Source organism: Rutidosis leptorrhynchoides, chromosome 1 (assembly GCF_046630445.1).
Source record: "Rutidosis leptorrhynchoides isolate AG116_Rl617_1_P2 chromosome 1, CSIRO_AGI_Rlap_v1, whole genome shotgun sequence".
NCBI classification, from domain to species: Eukaryota; Viridiplantae; Streptophyta; class Magnoliopsida; order Asterales; family Asteraceae; genus Rutidosis; species Rutidosis leptorrhynchoides.
The window spans coordinates 155,244,484-155,265,474 of NC_092333.1; positions in this window are offsets into that span (position 1 = coordinate 155,244,484).

The window sequence follows — 20,991 nt, forward strand, 5'->3', positions numbered from 1 at the left end:
TATATCAATAAATATATATATATTAATTATTATAAATTAAAATATTATGTGAGTTGATTAATTATGTAAATAAAATAATATATGATATTTAAATAAATTCATATACATATACATATATATATATATATATATATATATATATATATATATATATATATATATATATATATATATATATATATATATATAAGGTACATTGAATGTATATTTATATGATTAGGAATTTATTTAGTAAACGATAATAGCACTCGTTTGTCAGTCGATCGATGTTAACTAAGTTAACAACGAACTTATGTGATTTTAAAATAAACGGTGAATCGAAAATGAGTTCTATAAATTATAGACTTATTAAAAATGTAATTAGGAGCTGTTTATTAAATTTTAGAACTTTTTATATTTTTACCCAGAATTGAGAGGGACAGTTGATGTTATTTTATTTAATAAATTAACGATCAAATTTTATACTATATTGACCAAAATAAATAAAGACAATTAATTTAAAAGTTTGGAATTTTTCTGAAAGACTTTTATCCGCCCCTGATTTAACAACGGAGTACGTTATAGCACTCCGATGAAACTATCGGCAGAAATAATTGGTTTGATAAAGTGTACCCGTTTCAAAATTTTAAATCTAGATATTTTCATTTATATTACTGTTTAAATGTGGAATTTTATGTATGTACTGTGTTGTGATTGATTGTCTTATTCCTCCACTAGATCATATGTATAAAATGCTTACATACATGCACTAAACACAACACTCTTTTTCTTCTTTGTATCTATCCACTGTCACCATCTATATTTATATATGCATAAGCACTTAGAGATATATATATACACATACATATGTACGGGTGATATATTGAATCACCACACCCTAACCTTCACCTATCACCACCATCATCCACCACCTCCCACCATTTACAACCATGGTAAATCATCAACCACCCTCGCCCACCTTAGCCGCCATCATCACAAACCCACCACCACACCCTTTTGTTTCCTACTTAGTTTTTCCTTTCATTTTAATCACCTTATACCATCACAACCGCCATCCACTGTAATGTTTTCTGTTTTGAAGCTCACATCACAACACCCAAACCACCTGCCATCGATAATCATCACAATCATTTTATTTTCTCTGATTGAACCTACTGTTGCTACGCTGTTGTTTTCTGCTTTTGCAAGCCTAGAAAACCCATTTCAAACCCAACAAACCTCGTTATTTTATTTGTTTCTTCTCCTCACTGTAGTGTTGGCCGAAGAATCCCTACACCCATTAAATCACTATTACTATATGATTGTTTCTGTTTTCTGTGTAAGATACCAACACCAAAAGAACATATATATACTGTTATTTTATGAGACCAAAACCGCCATCTTTAAATCTCTCTTACTACTATTTAAATGCCACAAATCTTCTATTACTACTCGAACTATATACAACCTGCAACTATGGTGTCTCTTGGTTCATCATCACCAAACCATACGCTAGCTTTGTTCCTGTTACAACTGCTGCTACTAGGACTTTTCGATTTGAGTTAATAAAGGTAAATGAATGATAATGATGAATATGTGGTGTGCTGTACAGCGAATTGTTTAGGTGTATAGTACGAGTATAAAAAAAAGAAAAAGTTGAAGTCAATTCATACGACATCTTTTTGAAGAAAGGGACAACCACATTTTACATAAACTTTATAATTTTATATATTTTTTTTACGGACAAAGCAAGTGCAAAAAAAGAGTAAATGGGCTTTATAATTAAGAATTTATAGGCTTTACATAATTAGAAATGGACTGAGAAGTAGCCGATCAAAGATTTATTGGTGTCACCATGTAGAAGCCCATGATGGAATAGAGATATAAATGATGATGATATAATACATAAAAAAAATTTAGCGAATAGATTATGATGATTATGATGTATGGTGATGTTAGTGAGGATGGTGAAAAGAAAAATGATAAAGGTGATTTCATGGTGATGAACGAGTACGTTGATGATGTATATTGATAATGATACATGGTGATGAAACAAAAAAAAAAAAAAGAAGTTATGGTGATGAGATGATTAGGGTATGATGATTCGCAGACAAGGGTTAGTTAAATTGTAAGGCAGAGTAATGGTTAAGGATATTATCGGGTTAGCGGGACATCGCGGGTTCAAACCCGGACTTGGACATTTTTTTTAGGACTACTTCTTTGAGGTAGTTTACTTATTACTTATTATTATCATTATCATTATTATTATTATTATTAGTATCATTTTTATTGAAGACTATCATTTTTGTTAAAGTATCATTTTTATTATTATCATTATTAGAGAAATTATCATTTTTATCAAAATTATTATTATTACTATTATTATTATTATTTTGACGTTAATGTTATTATTTTTATATTGTCAATATTATTATCATAATAACTATTATTATTATTATTGTCAAATAAAACAAGTTTTTATTTATTACTACAATCAATATTTTTTTTATCAAATAACTATTAGTTATATAAAATCATATTTATTACATATAACATAACTATATAAATAATTTTATAATAAATATTAATAAATAGATTTAATTAGGTTATTAATGAAACACCTAATTAAAATTACAATTAAATCACTAATAATATATAAATTTGTTCGACTACCATTATATGTGTTAATATATATAAATGATATAGGTTCGTGAATCCAAGGCCAACCCTATACTTGTTCAATGTCATCATATGTATTTTTACTACAAAATACAGTATGGTGAGTTTCATTTGCTCCCTTTTTATTTGCTTTTGCAATATATATTTTTGGGCTGAGAATACATGCGCTGCTTTTATAAATGTTTACAAAATAGACACAAGTACTTGAAAATATATTCTACGTTGAGTTGTACCACTGGCATACTTCCCTGCAGCTTGGTAACTATTATTTACATAGGTATTGTAAACGCGAATCCTGTTGATAGATCTATCGGGCCTGACAACCCCAACCGGACTGGACGACCAGTATTCAACGGTTGCACAGTACTTCGTTTTGGTGACTACACTTGGTACGGTGTAGTGAGATTTCATAATAAAGGGAATATGCGACGTTGATTAAATGTTAAGTATGGTTACCAAGTGCTCAACCACTTAGAATATCTTTATTAAAACGTTTATGTATATGAAATCTTGTGGTCTATTAAAATATTGAAATGATTGTTATGATAAACCTATGAACTCACCAACCTTTTGGTTGACACTTTTAAGCATGTTTATTCTCAGGTACGAATTAAGTCTTCCGCTGTGCATTAGCTCATTTTAAGGATATTACTTGGAGTCGATCATCGCAATGGGACCAAATGTTGATGACTTCGTCCAGGTGGATAAGGACGGGTCTTTACATGTGGTATCAGAGCATTGGTCGTAGCGAACCAGGTCTTGCATTAGTGTATCTAACTGATAGTTGTTAGGATGCATTAGCGAGTCTGGACTTCGACCTTAGCTGCATATTATAAGAATTGTATATCATTCCTAGTGGAAAATTACCTGCTAATCATTCCTAAGTCTAGACACGACTTCCTACACTTATTTGATAGATAGTGTACAGATAAATTCATATCTTAGCGTATCTGTTACTGTAGACTTTATCTGACACGTTTCCTTATTTTTCTTCGTAATCTACGAGATTTTCTGTACTATGTATAGGTATTTTATATAATTAGAATATCATCCGATATCCGAAAATCATTTCATATCGAAAAATCCTTTATTCAATCGTACGCAATGGAACTCACCATTAGATCAAGTCCCTCGGATTCCGATATGGAATCCCACTCCAGCTCCAGAAGCAGCATCACCAGAATGAATCAATCAATCAGTCATCCCCAATTCATCTGATGGGTTCGTAGTCGACTTAACCAATGAAGACAAGAAGAAGGCGATCTTTTCTAACCACCAACCTGCACCCTCGGTGAAGAACCTGAAGCACTTACCGGTGAACCTATTCGTAACACCATTTTCACCCTCATTTCCCGAATATCCTGCCACGACTATATCATAACTCAGATTCTAAACCTTATTCATCCGCTCGTTCCGACTGACAATCATCCCGGAATAATAGAAGAAGTCAACGAACTTCGCGCTCGAGTAATCAATCTGGAGAATATGGTGTAAAAATTTATCAGCTTCAGCAACATCACCGGCACCAACAGTACCATCAATAACAGCACCAGTATCGTCAACAATTCATGCCTCAACATTTCATTCTGTACCTCGAGTATAATCATCGTTCTATGTATCGTTCTACATCATTTATCTCCCCTCAACATGGCGATTATGTAATTTCTAAAGTTCTAGAGATTATGTAATCTAGTATTAACGATAAATCAAATGAGTTTAATATCATAATTGACTCATTAAATCCATAATTACATCTGAAGAAAATATATATGTATATATTTTTTCATAAAGATTGTAGTTAAAAATTCTTTCGTACAAACTGTTAATGGTGAAAATATTTTAACGGGTAGGTAATACCCGAGAAATATTTAAAATTTCACATTAATAAGTTACATTGTACATTCTTCGAATCTGATTCAACAGTCATTTACTATCCTACTTACAACCACCGATATACGTATCTGTTCACCGCAGAATAACCATTTCCATTCAATTTCATATTTGGATTTTGACCTATCAGAATCCAACAAGTAGAATAATGAAGAAAACATTTGACAAAATAAAATTTGTTAGAAACAAACGATTTAACTATGAGAAAAATTTTGTTAAGAATTCACGCTAACTGTTCCAGCTAACTGTTCCTAGCTAACTGATTACATTTTATTTATCGCAATTTAATTATCGCAATTTACATTCTCGCAATTTTATTTATCGTCATTTAATTTCTGTTATTTACTTTTGCGCACTTTAAATAACGGGACACGTATACAAGGTCTCGACATATCATATTGACCCATCTATATATCTATCTTGGAACAACCATAGACACTCTATATGCAAATGACGGAGTTAGCTATACAGGGTTGAGGTTGATTCCAAAATATATATATAGTTTGAGTTGTGATCAATACTGAGACCGGTACACGGGTCACGATACGTATTAATTATTTCGAATGCTATATATTAAACTATATATGAACTATTGGACTATTGGACTACTAACTTTGGACAATTAAAATGAATTAAAATATTGATTATAATATATGAAACTAAATAATTCTTCAAGTTTGCCACTTGATTTCATCTTAAACCTCTTTTGTATCTTGACGATTACAATCTGCGTCCAAACCTTTCGTAATTCTTGGAAAAAAAACCTCAATCGAGAGGATGAACCAACCGCACTTCATCTACATAAGAAGAGATTGATGCATATAGTTACGCACCTGAAGAACTCTCGGAAACTGAGTAAACGTTTAACACGTAGTTGTGCTAATTCCTCAGAGTTATTATTACCCAAAATAATTTGGTAATCCCTTTCAAAGTAGCAAATTTTGTCACAGCTCCAGCAAGTCAACTCCGACTTTTCATCTGAAACAACCTTAATATAACCTTGATATATATGCGTGCTCATTTATTGTTACCAAAGAATCTTTTATATTCCACCATACTACTATCAGCGTTTAATCATCTAAAAACACAATTCTCTTGAAACCACCTCGGATTAATAACCGACGATACAGATATGGCTGCATTAAATACAGAGGAAACAGTAAAATTGTAGATGGTCTGAATGGCTAAGTGTTTGATGATAAAGAATGGAATGTTGGAAACACTCAATAGAAAATTTAGTACCGAAAAGTGGATTATGCGAAACTATGAAGGAAACCAAGGATAAATACAAGGACTAAACCCTAGATTCAAAGAATCCAGGTAATTCTGTATCCGATGAAATCTTTAGAGAATATCTTGCTCCAAAGTCATGTTAAAATCTTGCGGAAAATTTTTCTTTATCAACCTTCGAACTTAGAAATTCCAAAATATCATCATAAATATCTTTGATATTTCTGAGGATATTTTCATAAATATTTTTGTCCGAAATTATCTACCTCTTCGTGTTTTCTGTATTCCATTATATTGGAAACTTCTGTAAAATCTAAGTATGAATTATGAATGAATTGTGGAGAAGTGTTGGGAATTGAAGCATGAGTTAGTATAATATAATGACATTTGGCCAACGTGATTATATTACAGTAAGTCATGCTGAAAATTCTAATGACACGTGATGATGATTCACAGATCATAACGTCATCATGTACACAACTCTTTCATTCTACTTAATTTCTAAGCATATCACGGAAATATTTCCTTGATATTTCTGTTCTTCCGTAACTCCGACAATCTGCTAATAAATCGTGCGATTACATTTTCTTTCCGATTAGAAGATTTCTTTAAATTCCTTGAATTCTGAAAATCAACCTTGAATATGTCAGAAGTTAAGACGAACCTCTAATCACTTCATTTCACTCTTTTGTGATAGCTTCACTCGTACGCTTTGCATGATCGAATCGTTTTATCCATATTAATCCAAAATGATAAAACACTATTTATCAACTCATATTCGTCATAAAAACATTCTTATTGTTAACCATAACGACCTCGATCAAATTTCGGGACGAAATTTCTTTAACGGGTGGGTACTGTCACGACCCGGAAAATTTCGACTTATTTTAAATCAAACTCTCGATATGCTGAAAAGTCTTTTAGGTTGAGTCTCAAAAATTCTGAACTGTTTAATATATTCATTTGACCTTCGACAATTACGATTCACGAACCATTATGTGTAAATAAATATATCAATAAATATATATATATATTAATTATTATAAATTAAAATATTATGTGAGTTGATTAATTATGTAAATAAAATAATATATGATATTTAAATAAATTCATATACATATACATATATATATATATATATATATATATATATATATATATATATATATATATATACATATATATATATATATAAGGTACATTGAATGTATATTTATATGATTAGGAATTTATTTAGTAAACGATAATAGCACTCGTTTGTCAGTCGATCGATGTTAACTAAGTTAACAACGAACTTATGTGATTTTAAAATAAACGGTGAATCGAAAATGAGTTCTATAAATTATAGACTTATTAAAAATGTAATTAGGAGCTGTTTATTAAATTTTAGAACTTTTTATATTTTTACCCAGAATTGAGAGGGACAGTTGATGTTATTTTATTTAATAAATTAACGATCAAATTTTATACTATATTGACCAAAATAAATAAAGACAATTAATTTAAAAGTTTGGAATTTTTCTGAAAGACTTTTATCCGCCCCTGATTTAACAACGGAGTACGTTATAGCACTCCGATGAAACTGTCGGCAGAAATAATTGGTTTGATAAAGTGTACCCGTTTCAAAATTTTAAATCTAGATATTTTCATTTATATTACTGTTTAAATGTGGAATTTTATGTATGTACTGTGTTGTGATTGATTGTCTTATTCCTCCACTAGATCATATGTATAAAATGCTTACATACATGCACTAAACACAACACTCTTTTTCTTCTTTGTATCTATCCACTGTCACCATCTATATTTATATATGCATAAGCACTTAGAGATATATATATACACATACATATGTACGGGTGATATATTGAATCACCACACCCTAACCTTCACCTATCACCACCATCATCCACCACCTCCCACCATTTACAACCATGGTAAATCATCAACCACCCTCGCCCACCTTAGCCGCCATCATCACAAACCCACCACCACACCCTTTTGTTTCCTACTTAGTTTTTCCTTTCATTTTAATCACCTTATACCATCACAACCGCCATCCGCTGTAATGTTTTCTGTTTTGAAGCTCACATCACAACACCCAAACCACCTGCCATCGATAATCATCACAATCATTTTATTTTCTCTGATTGAACCTACTGTTGCTACGCTGTTGTTTTCTGCTTTTGCAAGCCTAGAAAACCCATTTCAAACCCAACAAACCTCGTTATTTTATTTGTTTCTTCTCCTCGCTGTAGTGTTGGCCGAAGAATCCCTACACCCATTAAATCACTATTACTATATGATTGTTTCTGTTTTCTGTGTAAGATACCAACACCAAAAGAACATATATATACTGTTATTTTATGAGACCAAAACCGCCATCTTTAAATCTCTCTTACTACTATTTAAATGCCACAAATCTTCTATTACTACTCGAACTATATACAACCTGCAACTATGGTGTCTCTTGGTTCATCATCACCAAATCATACGCTAGCTTTGTTCCTGTTACAACTGCTGCTACTAGGACTTTTCGATTTGAGTTAATAAAGGTAAATGAATGATAATGATGAATATGTGGTGTGCTGTACAGCGAATTGTTTAGGTGTATAGTACGAGTATAAAAAAAAAGAAAAAGTTGAAGTCAATTCATACGACATCTTTTTGAAGAAAGGGACAACCACATTTTACATAAACTTTATAGTTTTATATATTTTTTTTTTACGGACAAAGCAAGTGCAAAAAAAGAGTAAATGGGCTTTATAATTAAGAATTTATAGGCTTTACATAATTAGAAGACAGGACCTTGTGCCAGACCGAAAAACTATAGGATGAGCTTTACTATTGCTCCTACAAAGGATAGTAATTGCATCCGACACGTTATAGACCATAATTAAAAGCATGTCATGGGACATTGCCTTAACAGTTGCTTGTTCAATGCTTTCCTTTACAACCGGACGGTAGTTTACCGAAAGGTAATATACGGAGCAAGTATACTGGACGTGTTGCTTTCCTAATACAAGGTTAGCAAGTGGATGACACAAAATCATAAGTTTTGAGCTAAAATTTTCAAATCTGAAACCCACCAAACCCACAAAAACAATTTGCAAACACCGGTGAAGGGTTATTCCGGAAAACTTATCTAGGGTAAAAGCTAGATTTTATTTAAAAGATCAAATGTTTTCATAAAGATCCAATTTTCTTTAAGGATCTAAATTTTCATAGTCATGTGGGACTGTATATCACATCGTTACTACCATTGTTTATACCGCCGTATAGAAATCACTGATGTACAAAGTGTGAAGAATAAAGAAGTGATTCTAGTATTTTTATTTCAAAACTATATTGCTTGAGGACAAGCAACGCTCAAGTGTGGAAATATTTGATAATGCTAAAAACGAACATATATTTCATAGCATTATCCCTCAAGAAAGACAAGCTTTTAGTTGCAATTGTTCTATTTACAAGTGATATTCGTTTAAATAATAAAAGGTGAAGACAAAAGACAGATTCGACGAATTGAAGATGCAAACGACCAAAAAGCTCAAAAGTACAAAGTACAATCAAAGTGGTTCAAATTATTGGTGAGAAACGTCTCAAAATTACAAGAGTACAAGCCGCAAAATGCAAATTACAAGATATTAAATTGTACGCAAGGACGTTCGAAAATCCGAAATCGGGACCAGAGTCAACTCTCAACGCTCGACGCAACGGACTAAAAATTATGAGTCAACTATGCACAAGAATATAATATAATATTTAAATAATTATATAAATTATTTATATATTATATATATTTAAAAATAACGTCGACAAGCAAGAAAATAAAGCAATCTGAGCTGTCTCAGATGGCCATGCGATCGCATGTCCTGGAGGTGCATTTTCCATGCGATCGCATGGCAGTAGGTAGCAGGCCTCATTGCTATAAATTCGCAGTTTTGGTTGATAAAAAAATATATATCTTTTTCTTTTCTCTTATCCTATGTATCAAATATTACTCCAAATATTAATCTCAATTTGTAATTTTAATTTTAAGTTAGTGATAATAATAAGGTTAGGTTAGTCGAATGTCTTGAGGTTTTGCAAGTTGAAACTCTGTCCGTGTACCACTACGCTATTAATATCCACTGTAAGTTATGTTTAATTTTATTGTTAAATTAATGTCTCGTAGCTAAGTTATTATTATGCTTATTTAAGACGAAGCAATCATGATGTTGGGCTAAAATATTAAGATGGGATAATTGGGCTTTGTACCATAATTGGGGTTTGGACAAAAGAACGACACTTGTGGAAATTAGACTATGGGCTATTAATGGGCTTTATATTTGCTTAATTAAATGATAGTTTGTTAATTTAATATAAAGATTTACAATTGGACGTACCTATAAATAACCATATACACTCGATCGGACAGGATGGGCGGGATATTTATAAGTACTAATAATCGTTCATTTAACTGCACATGGGAATAGATTAATAGTCTATGGACTTATTAAAACAGGGGTGAATTATGTACAAGGACACTTGGCGTAATTGTTAACAAAGTATTAAAACCTTGTTACAGTTTAAGTCCCCAATTAGTTGGAATATTTGACTTCGGATATAAGGATAATTTGACGAGGACACTCGCACTTTATATTTATGATCGATGGACTGTTATGGACAAAAACCAGATGGACATATTAAATAATCCAGGACAAAGGACAATTAACCCATGGAAATAAACTAAAATCAACAAATCAAACATCATGATTACGGAAGTTTAAATAAGCATAATTTCTTTATTTCATATTTAATTGCACTTTTAATTATCTCACTTTTATTTACTGTCATTGTATTCAATTGCACTTTTAATTATCGTACTCTTTAATTATCGTCATTTTATTTATCGCACTTTTATTTATCGCAATTTCATTATCGTTATTTACTTTACGCTTAAAATTAAGTTATATTTATTTTTAATATTTTACATTAGGTTTTAACTGCGACTAAAGTTTTAAAATCGATAAACCGGTCATTAAACGGTAAAAACCCACTTTTATAATAATAATACTACTTATATATATATATTTGTATTTAAAATATAGCGTTAAACTTGGCTAGAGTTCCCTGTGGACGAACCGGACTTACTAAAAACTACACTACTGTACGATTAGGTACACTGCATATAAGTGTTGTAGCAAGGTTTATGTATATCCACTCTATAAATAAATAAATCACTTATGTAAAATTGTATCGTATTTAATAGTATTTGGTCGTAAAAATATAACTATTTTATACACCACCTCGCACACATCACCGGATCTTTCCTATTTGGTGGGAGTTGTTAGTAGTTATATGTTTAATTCGGGGAAAGAACATTGAGAAGCGGTTAAATGGTTGCTTCGTTATTTGAAAGGTGCTTCTAGTATGGGATTGTGCTTCAACTAAATCAATGTCATACTTAGGGGTTACGTGGATGCTAATTTGGGTGAATGTGATGATTCATGTAGAAGCACTACGAGTTATGTGTTCATGGTTGGTCAGACGGCTGTTAGTTGGTTTTCTCGATTACAAAGAAGTGTTGCTTTATCTACAACTAAATCCAAATATATGGCCGCGGCAGAAGTCGCCAAAGAGTTAATTTGGTTGATGAATTTGGTGAAGTGGGGAAAAAAATTAGATTATAGCGTCTTATATTGTGACAATCAAAGTGGGGTTTATCTTGGAAAGATTCTGGTGTATCATAGTCTTACGAAACACTTTAATTTAAGGTATCGTTTTATTCGTGAACTCATAAATGATGGTGCTTAAATATCGGAGAAAGTCCTTGGTACGAAGAATCTTGGCGATATGTTTACTAAGGTGGTTACGACGGAAAAGTTGAGGTTTTGCATAGCGTCAACTGGTATTCTCATGACTTGATGAGACAAGATGAACGACAAGAGAGTTAGATATCTTCCTGCGGTCAACTCACTTTAGTGAAATCGGTTATGGGGAGCCTTGGAATCTACTTTATGTCTATGTTCAAGTGTCTCGAAAAGGTCCTTAAACGATTTGAGTCTATCTGAGCTAGATTCTTTTGGGGAGGCTCTAATTCGATTAAAAAGATGTCTTGGGTCAAGTGGGATAAAGTTTTAGCTTCTTTTGATAACGGTGGTCTTAATGTGGGGAGCCTTAAAGCTTTCAACTTGGCCTTGTTATATAAGTGGAGATGGCGTTATTTGGTAAACCTGAATGATTTGTGGGTCTCGGTTATTAAGTCGATACATGGAGATTATTTTGAAAAGTTCTCACACCATAGTTCTAGCATATGGTCAAATATCGTTACTTCTTGTACCAAAACTATTTCCAAAGGCTTTCTGCCCACTGATGTAACATCCCGCCCTTTTCTGGTTACTTTCCGTTTAACTATTTTAAAGTCCGTTATATATTTATAACATCTTTCGTTAATACGCGTTTTAAATTATCTCGATTAGGTAATTCACGCACCCGATTCAAACTTGAGGGACTAAAATTGACACGGGGCAAACTAGTTGACTAGGTCAACTAGTCCACCCCAATCACCACCATTCAACCATCTCAATCTCTCTCTCTTTCTCTCTAGCAAGAACACACACACAATTACCAAATTCATTCAATCATCATCTAAATTCGATCTAGGAGGCTTACAACAAAATAAATTACATATTCGTGATCCTCTCTTCATCCTCTTTATTTTGGTACCAACTTCATCTCATTTGGGTAACATTTCTAAAACTCTAGATTTCTCTAAATTCGTGTTTTTGACTTGAAATGGTGTTAGTTAGTGTCTATGGCTCATTGTGATGTCGTGTGTGTAATTTATATGCTCGATCTCGTTGTTTTAGTGTAACTAGCATGAACTTGAATTTTGGTGTGTTGTTCTTGAATTTTGGATGATCATATGTTGTTAGATGTTATAAGTTCATGTTCTAATTGTGTTCCTAGTATCACTAGCTTCAATTTGATGTGTAAGTTACTTTAGAAAAGTTCATGAACTCGATTTATGATTTTGGTGAATTTGGGTTAGGGTTTGATGAACTTGAAATGGACTTTTGATGCATTGAATGCCATGGATTATGGTTGGTAAGTGTTTAGTTGGATTGTATGCTTGATTACCTTCGAAACGGCATATCATTCATGTAAATTGGTTGTCCGAATCATTGAATTGCATTTATGAACTTGTATGCGATTAATGTTGAGCATTAGATGCGGTTTTGGTTGTTATAATAGATAGATTGATTGATGAAATGTGTTTAGTTGTCTTCCTCGTCAAATTACCTTCCCAACGGTATAAAATACTTGACTTGATTGTTTGCGGATCATAAATTATGTTTATTTGGTTTTTGGTTCGTGCACTTAGGAGTTCTGCATCAGACTTGAAATCCAACCTGGACGCCGTCCAGATACTTGGACGCCGTCCCAGTATTCAAAGCTGGACGCCGTCCAGAAAGTCTGGACGCCGTCCCAGCCTTCAAATCTGGACGCCGTCCAGAAAATCTGGACGCCGTCCAGATGCACTGGCAGGCTACTGTCCTCGTTGGTCATTTTACGGAAAATGTTTGCTATGCTATGGACCTCCGATTCACATGTAACTTGTTCTAACGTGCTCATATATGATTAAAAACCTCAGAAAAATAGTTCGGGACCCGACCCGAACGTGTTGACTTTTTCATTGACTTTGACCCGACCTAAGTTGACTTTTAATCAAACTTAACCAAATGTTTGTGCAATCATTCTAACATGCTTTTATACTTGTACCTTGCATGAAACATGACAATTTGATTCACATGCTATTATGATCGAGTCTTAACGAGCCATAGGACTAATTGAACATCTTTGACCTATCGTGTTTACCATTATTGATACAACCTATTGTTTAGGTCAAGACTAGCATTGTTCTTTGCACATGTTTACTTGTTGAAGTACTTTACTACTCGTGCACTCAAGGTGAGATCATAGTCCCACTTTTACTCTTTTTGAACTTACATTTGGGATGAGAAAACATAAACATTTCTTTTACTAAGTGAACACAAGTACAGGAAAACAAACATTCTACATACGAGTTTAGAACAAAATCCTCAATTCGATTATCATTAGTTACACTTGCCGGGTGTAAGCGAGAACTTATGTTGTATGGATCCATATGGGTTTGACAAACCCTCATTCAAACGGTTCGCTACCGTTTACGAATGAAATATATTTTCGAGAAACAGTGTATGTTCTAGCACTAAGTGATGGGGTTCAATGGAAGGAATGTTAAGCATTGATAATTGGGTGCTCGTGAAACAAACTTTTGGAATGTATTACTATTATCTCGTTGTTGCAAATCTTGTGGTTCACTTGTACTTACTTACTCAAACCTATGATTTCACCAACGTTTTCGTTGACAGATTTCTATGTTTTTCTCAGGTCCTTGAACGATACATGATACATGCTTCCGCTCATTATTTTGATACTTGCATTGGATGTCGAGTATATATGCATACATGGAGCGTCTTTTGGCTACTTTTAAATTGTGTCGCATAAGTTTCATTTGTACTTATAACTTTGTAACGTAACTTGTGGTGGAACTATTCTCGTAAACTTTGAACAATCTTTACATTTGAAATGAATGCGACATATCTTTTGGTCAAACGTTGTTTTAAAGACTTATGACCACGTAACGGGACCTAAGTAGACGGCGCCGTCAATGAAGATTTTGCCGGGTCGCTACAGATGGTATCAGAGCTGGTTTAACCTTAGCCGTAAAGGTAGTCACGCGCGCCGGCTGTTAGGCCGGGCACTCATACGGACTATGCTTTTTGGCGGGTTAATCGTAGAGGGGGTTCTCACAGTGTTACCTGTGACGAAGCATTGGCTCTTACCCCTTGCGATCCCTTGGAATTTGAGGGTTGGCATTTTGGCAGAAATGCGGGCCGTAAAATCAGTGTCTGAGGTACACTCAGTGGTCACCAACCAGTTAGCTGGAAAGGCACTGGGTGGGTTTCTACCCCATCTGTCGCTACAGATGGTATCAGAGCGTTGGTTGTAGGGATTTAGAGTTCATTGGTGTCAACCTCGAGTCATAGGGTACATTGGTGAGTCTAGACTACAACCGGCATATAGACTTGAAGTAGGAATTACTTGACTACTTGTGCATTTATACTCGAACGCTTCTACTCATACCTACTCTTAGTTCATCTTAATCTCACGTTGTTTAAATTGATTGACACGCCACCTTGACTTTATAGAATAATGTCGAATGCACATATGAATCAGGGTAATATAATTGCCGGGATTATATTACGATGACTCATATAAACGTTCCGACATTATGACATAAAGAATTTAAGGCGAGTCGAGGAAAAACTTCTCTTTATCTTTATTCTATATCACGGTTAGTATTATTTAGAATACTAATCAATGATATTCTTGTGTCTTGAAGGAACAATGGCTCCTCGTTGTGTACGCCGCAATGAAACTCCCGAACAAGCTCTCGAACGGATGATAGCCACCGCCGTAGATGCGGCCATGGCCGGTCACTCATCCAACAACAACAACAATAATAACAACAACCACAACAACAACAACAATGGAACCGGTAACTCAAATGAGGGATGCTCCTATAAAGCTTTCATGGGGTGCAAACCTCACACTTTCGATGGAACCGGGGGACCGGTCGTGCTCACCCGATGGTTTGAACAAAAGGAAGCCGTCTTTAGCATAAGAGGTTGTCGGGACCAAGACAAGGTCAAATACTCCACTCACACCTTCGCCGGTGTCGCTCTTACATGGTGGAATACTTATGTACAATCGGCGGGTACCGATGAAGCTCACGCCCTCTCTTGGGCCGACTTGAGGGAAAAGATGATTGTCGAATATTTCCCTCGTGAAGAAACCCGAAGGCTCGAACAAGAGCTAAGAACTTTAAAGGCGATCGGAAATGATCTCAAGGCTTATAATCAACGATTTTCCGAACTAGCCTTGATGTGCCCAAATCTTGTGAACCCCGAAGCTTTAAGGGTTGAACTTTACATGGATGGTCTTCCAAAGAGTATCAAACACGGAGTAATGTCATCCAAACCCACTAATCATCAAGAAGCTTTGAACATGGCTCGCAAATTGATAGAAACAGTTGACGAAATCGTAGTACCGGCACCTAAAGCCGAGGACAAGTCGGGTAACAACAAAAGAAAATGGGAAGCTCCCCAATCAAGCAACAACAACTTTGCCAAGAAATCTTTCACCTCCGACGGCAAGAAGGGTTATGCCGGAAATCTACCTCTTTGCAACAAATGCAACAAACATCACTTTGGCGAATGTAGTAAGCTAATTTGCCATCGGTGCCAAGGAATTGGTCATAAGGCCAACGATTGTAAAAGTGCCACTCCCGTCGCTCGAAAGTGGCCCAATGCACCAAAAACGGGCACTTGTTATGAATGTGGCCAAACGGGCCATTATAGAAATGCATGCCCGAAGAGGAAAGATAGCCTCAATACGCGCGGCCGAGCTTTCAACATCAACACCGAGGAAGCCCGAGATGACACTGAACTAGTCACGGGTACGTTTCTTCTCAACAATTCTTATGTCTCTTGCTTATTCGATTCGGGTGCCGATAAATGCTTTGTATCCAAGACTTTGACTCATTCTTTTAATACTCCACCACGTCCACTAGATACCACTTATACTATTGAAGTGGCCAACGGAAAACTATTAAGTGCCGACACATATTACCGGGGGTGTACGTTAAACATTTTGGGTAAGGAATTTGAAATTGATTTGACACCCATGGAACTAGGAAGCTTTGATGTAATAATCGGTATGAATTGGTTAGTCAAAACGAAATCTCACATCCTTTGTGATCTTAACGCAATCCGAATTCCTATCGAGAATGGTGAACCTTTGATTGTTTATGGCGATAAGAGTTGCACCAGACTCAACCTAGTTTCGTGTATTAAAGTTAGAAAACTACTCTGTAAGGGTTGTTTTGCGATCCTTGCTCACGTTAAGAAAGTCGAGTCCGATGAGAAGCACATCGATGATGTGCCAATTGTTAGTGACTATTCCGATGTATTTCCCGACGAATTGCCGGGTCTTCCACCTCATCGACCGGTTGAATTCCAAATCGATCTTATTCCGGGAGCCGCACCCGTAGCACGTGCACCATATAGACTTGCTCCATCCGAAATGCAAGAATTGCAAAGTCAAATCCAAGAACTACTTTACCGTGGTTTTATCCAACCTAGCCATTCACCATGGGGCGCTCCGATTTTGTTTGTTAAAAAGAAAGACGGATCCCTACGAATGTGCATTGATTATCGTGAACTAAATAAATTGACGGTTAAGAACCGATATCCTCTTCCTCGCATCGATGACCTCTTTGATCAACTACAAGGGTCTTGTGTATATTCAAAAATCGATCTCCGCTCGGGTTATCATCAATTAAGGGTTAAGGGGGAAGATGTCTCCAAAACCGCTTTCCGAACTCGTTATGGTAGTTATGAATTCCTTGTCATGCCATTTGGTCTCACTAACGCACCGGCGGTGTTCATGGATCTTATGAACCGCGTGTGCAAACCGTATCTCGATAAATTCGTTATTGTGTTCATCGATGACATATTGATCTATTCTAAAAATGAAGAAGAGCACAAACAACATCTCCAACTTGTGCTTGAACTCTTGAGACAAGAACGACTTTATGCCAAATTCTCCAAGTGTGAATTTTGGTTGAAGGAAGTTCAATTTCTTGGTCATGTTGTAAGTGATCAAGGTATTAAAGTCGATCCCACGAAAATCGAAGCCATTAGTAAATGGGAGACTCCTACTACTCCTACTCACATTCGTCAATTCTTGGGTCTCGCCGGGTACTATCGTCGATTCATCTAAAACTTCTCTTTGGTTGCACGTCCTCTAACCGCATTAACTCACAAGGGAAAGAAATTCATTTGGGCGACCGAACATGAATCCGCATTCCAAATCTTGAAAACGAAGCTAACCACCGCTCCTATCTTGTCACTTCCCGAAGGCAATGATGACTTTGTTGTATATTGCGATGCCTCGAAACATGGTTTTGGGTGTGTATTGATGCAACGAACGAAAGTCATTGCTTATGCTTCTCGACAACTCAAAATTCATGAACGAAACTATACGACACATGATCTCGAACTTGGAGCCGTTGTCTTTGCACTTAAAATGTGGAGACACTATCTTTATGGTACCAAGAGTACTATCTTCACCGATCACAAAAGCCTTCAACACATTTTCGATCAAAAACAACTAAACATGAGACAACGAAGGTGGATCGAAACCTTAAACGATTACGATTGCGAGCTTCGTTACCATCCCGGGAAGGCAAATGTAGTAGCCGATGCCTTAAGTCGAAAAGAAAGAGCGGTGCCTCTTCGTGTCCGAGCCTTAAACATCACCATCCACACAAACCTTAATAGCCAAATTCGGGTAGCCCAAGATGAGGCTCTCAAGGATGAAAACCTTTCACGTGAGCTCTTGAACATTCTCGTCTCTCGATTCGAAATTAGGGGGACCGGACTCCGATATTACGCCGGAAGGATTTGGGTGCCTAGTTATGGGGACCTACGAAGCCTTATTTTAGATGAAGCCCATAAGTCACGATACTCGATTCACCCTGGTGCCAATAAGATGTACCACGACCTTAAACAACTATATTGGTGGCCGAACATCAAAAGGGACGTAGCTACTTATGTTTCCAAGTGTTTGACATGTTCCAAAGTCAAAGCCGAACACCAAAGCCCGTCCGGACTACTTCAACAACCCGAGATCCCGCAATGGAAGTGGGAAAGGATAACGATGGATTTTATCACCAAGCTACCAAAAATGACGGGCGGTTATGATACCGTTTGGGTCATTGTTGACCGTCTCACCAAATCCGCACACTTCCTTGCCATGAAAGAAACGGACAAAATGGAGAAACTTGCACAACTTTACATTAAGGAGATTGTAGCCCGACACGGTGTACCCTTATCGATTATCTCCGACCGAGATGGCCGTTTTGTTTCTAGATTTTGGCGCACTTTGCAAGAAGCATTGGGAACGCGTTTAGACATGAGCACCGCATATCATCCTCAAACCGATGGACAAAGCGAACGTACAATTCAAACCTTAGAGGACATGTTACGAGCTTGCGTGGTTGATTTCGGAAGGGCTTGGGACAAGCACTTACCTCTCGCTGAGTTCTCTTACAACAATAGTTATCACGCGAGTATTAAAGCCGCACCTTTTGAAGCGCTATATGGCCGAAAATGTCGTTCACCTCTTTGTTGGGCCGAGGTAGGCGACGTGAAATTACCGGACCCGAACTCATTCACGAAACCACCGAGAAAATCGTTCAAATCCGAGATAGGGTTAGGACGGCCCGAAGTCGTCAAAAGTGCTATACCGACAAAAGATGCAACGACCTTGAATTTCAAGTCGGTGACCGCGTCATGTTAAAAGTCGCACCTTGGAAGGGTGTAATCCGCTTTGGAAAACGCGGGAAGCTAAATCCGCGGTATATTGGTCCTTTCGAAATCTTGGAGCGTATTGGAACCGTTGCTTATCGTTTAGATCTTCCGCCTCAATTGAGCTCCGTTCATCCTACCTTCCATGTATCTAACTTGAAAAAGTGTCTTGCCGAACCCGATATCGTCATCCCTCTCGAGGAACTTACTATTGATGACAAACTTCATTTTGTAGAGGAACCGGTTGAAATTGTGGACACCTCCGTCAAGACATTGAAACAAAGCCGAATCCCGATTGTTAAAGTCCGTTGGAACGCCAAAAGGGGACCCGAGTTTACTTGGGAAAGACAAGATCAAATGCAAAGAAAGTATCCTCATCTATTCGTGAATTCGGAAACGCAAGATCTCGAGGAAGAAACAACGACTACTACGCCTACTTAAATTTCGGGGCGAAATTTCTTTTAAGGAGTAGGTAATGTAACATCCCGCCCTTTTTTGGTTACTTTCCGTTTAACTATTTTAAAGTCCGTTATATATTTATAACATCTTTCGTTAATACGCGTTTTAAATTATCTCGATTAGGTAATTCACGCACCCGATTCAAACTTGAGGGACTAAAATTGACACGGGGCAAACTAGTTGACTAGGTCAACTAGTCCACCCCAATCACCACCATTCAACCATCTCAATCTCTCTCTCTTTCTCTCTAGCAAGAACACACACACAATTACCAAATTCATTCAATCATCATCTAAATTCGATCTAGGAGGCTTACAACAAAATAAATTACATATTCGTGATCCTCTCTTCATCCTCTTTATTTTGGTACCAACTTCATCTCGTTTGGGTAACATTTCTAAAACTCTAGATTTCTCTAAATTCGTGTTTTTGACTTGAAATGGTGTTAGTTAGTGTCTATGGCTCATTGTGATGTCGTGTGTGTAATTTATATGCTCGATCTCGTTGTTTTAGTGTAACTAGCATGAACTTGAATTTTGGTGTGTTGTTCTTGAATTTTGGATGATCATATGTTGTTAGATGTTATAAGTTCATGTTCTAATTGTGTTCCTAGTATCACTAGCTTCAATTTGATGTGTAAGTTGCTTTAGAAAAGTTCATGAACTCGATTTATGATTTTGGTGAATTTGGGTTAGGGTTTGATGAACTTGAAATGGACTTTTGATGCATTGAATGCCATGGATTATGGTTGGTAAGTGTTTAGTTGGATTGTATGCTTGATTACCTTCGAAACGGCATATCATTCATGTAAATTGGTTGCCCGAATCATTGAATTGCATTTATGAACTTGTATGCGATTAATGTTGAGCATTAGATGCGGTTTTGGTTGTTATAATAGATAGATTGATTGATGAAATGTGTTTAGTTGTCTTCCTCGTCAAATTACCTTCCCAACGGTATAAAATACTTGACTTGATTGTTTGCGGATCATAAATTGTGTTTATTTGGTTTTTGGTTCGTGCACTTAGGAGTTCTGCATCAGACTTGAAATCCAACCTGGACGCCGTCCAGATACTTGGACGCCGTCCCAGTATTCAAAGCTGGACGCCGTCCATAAAGTCTGGACGCCGTCCCAGCCTTCAAATCTGGACGCCGTCCAGATGCACTGGCAGGCTACTGTCCTCGTTGTTTGCTATGCTATGGACCTCCGATTCACATGTAACTTGTTCTAACGTGCTCATATATGATTAAAAACCTCAGAAAAATAGTTCGGGACCCGACCCGAACGTGTTGA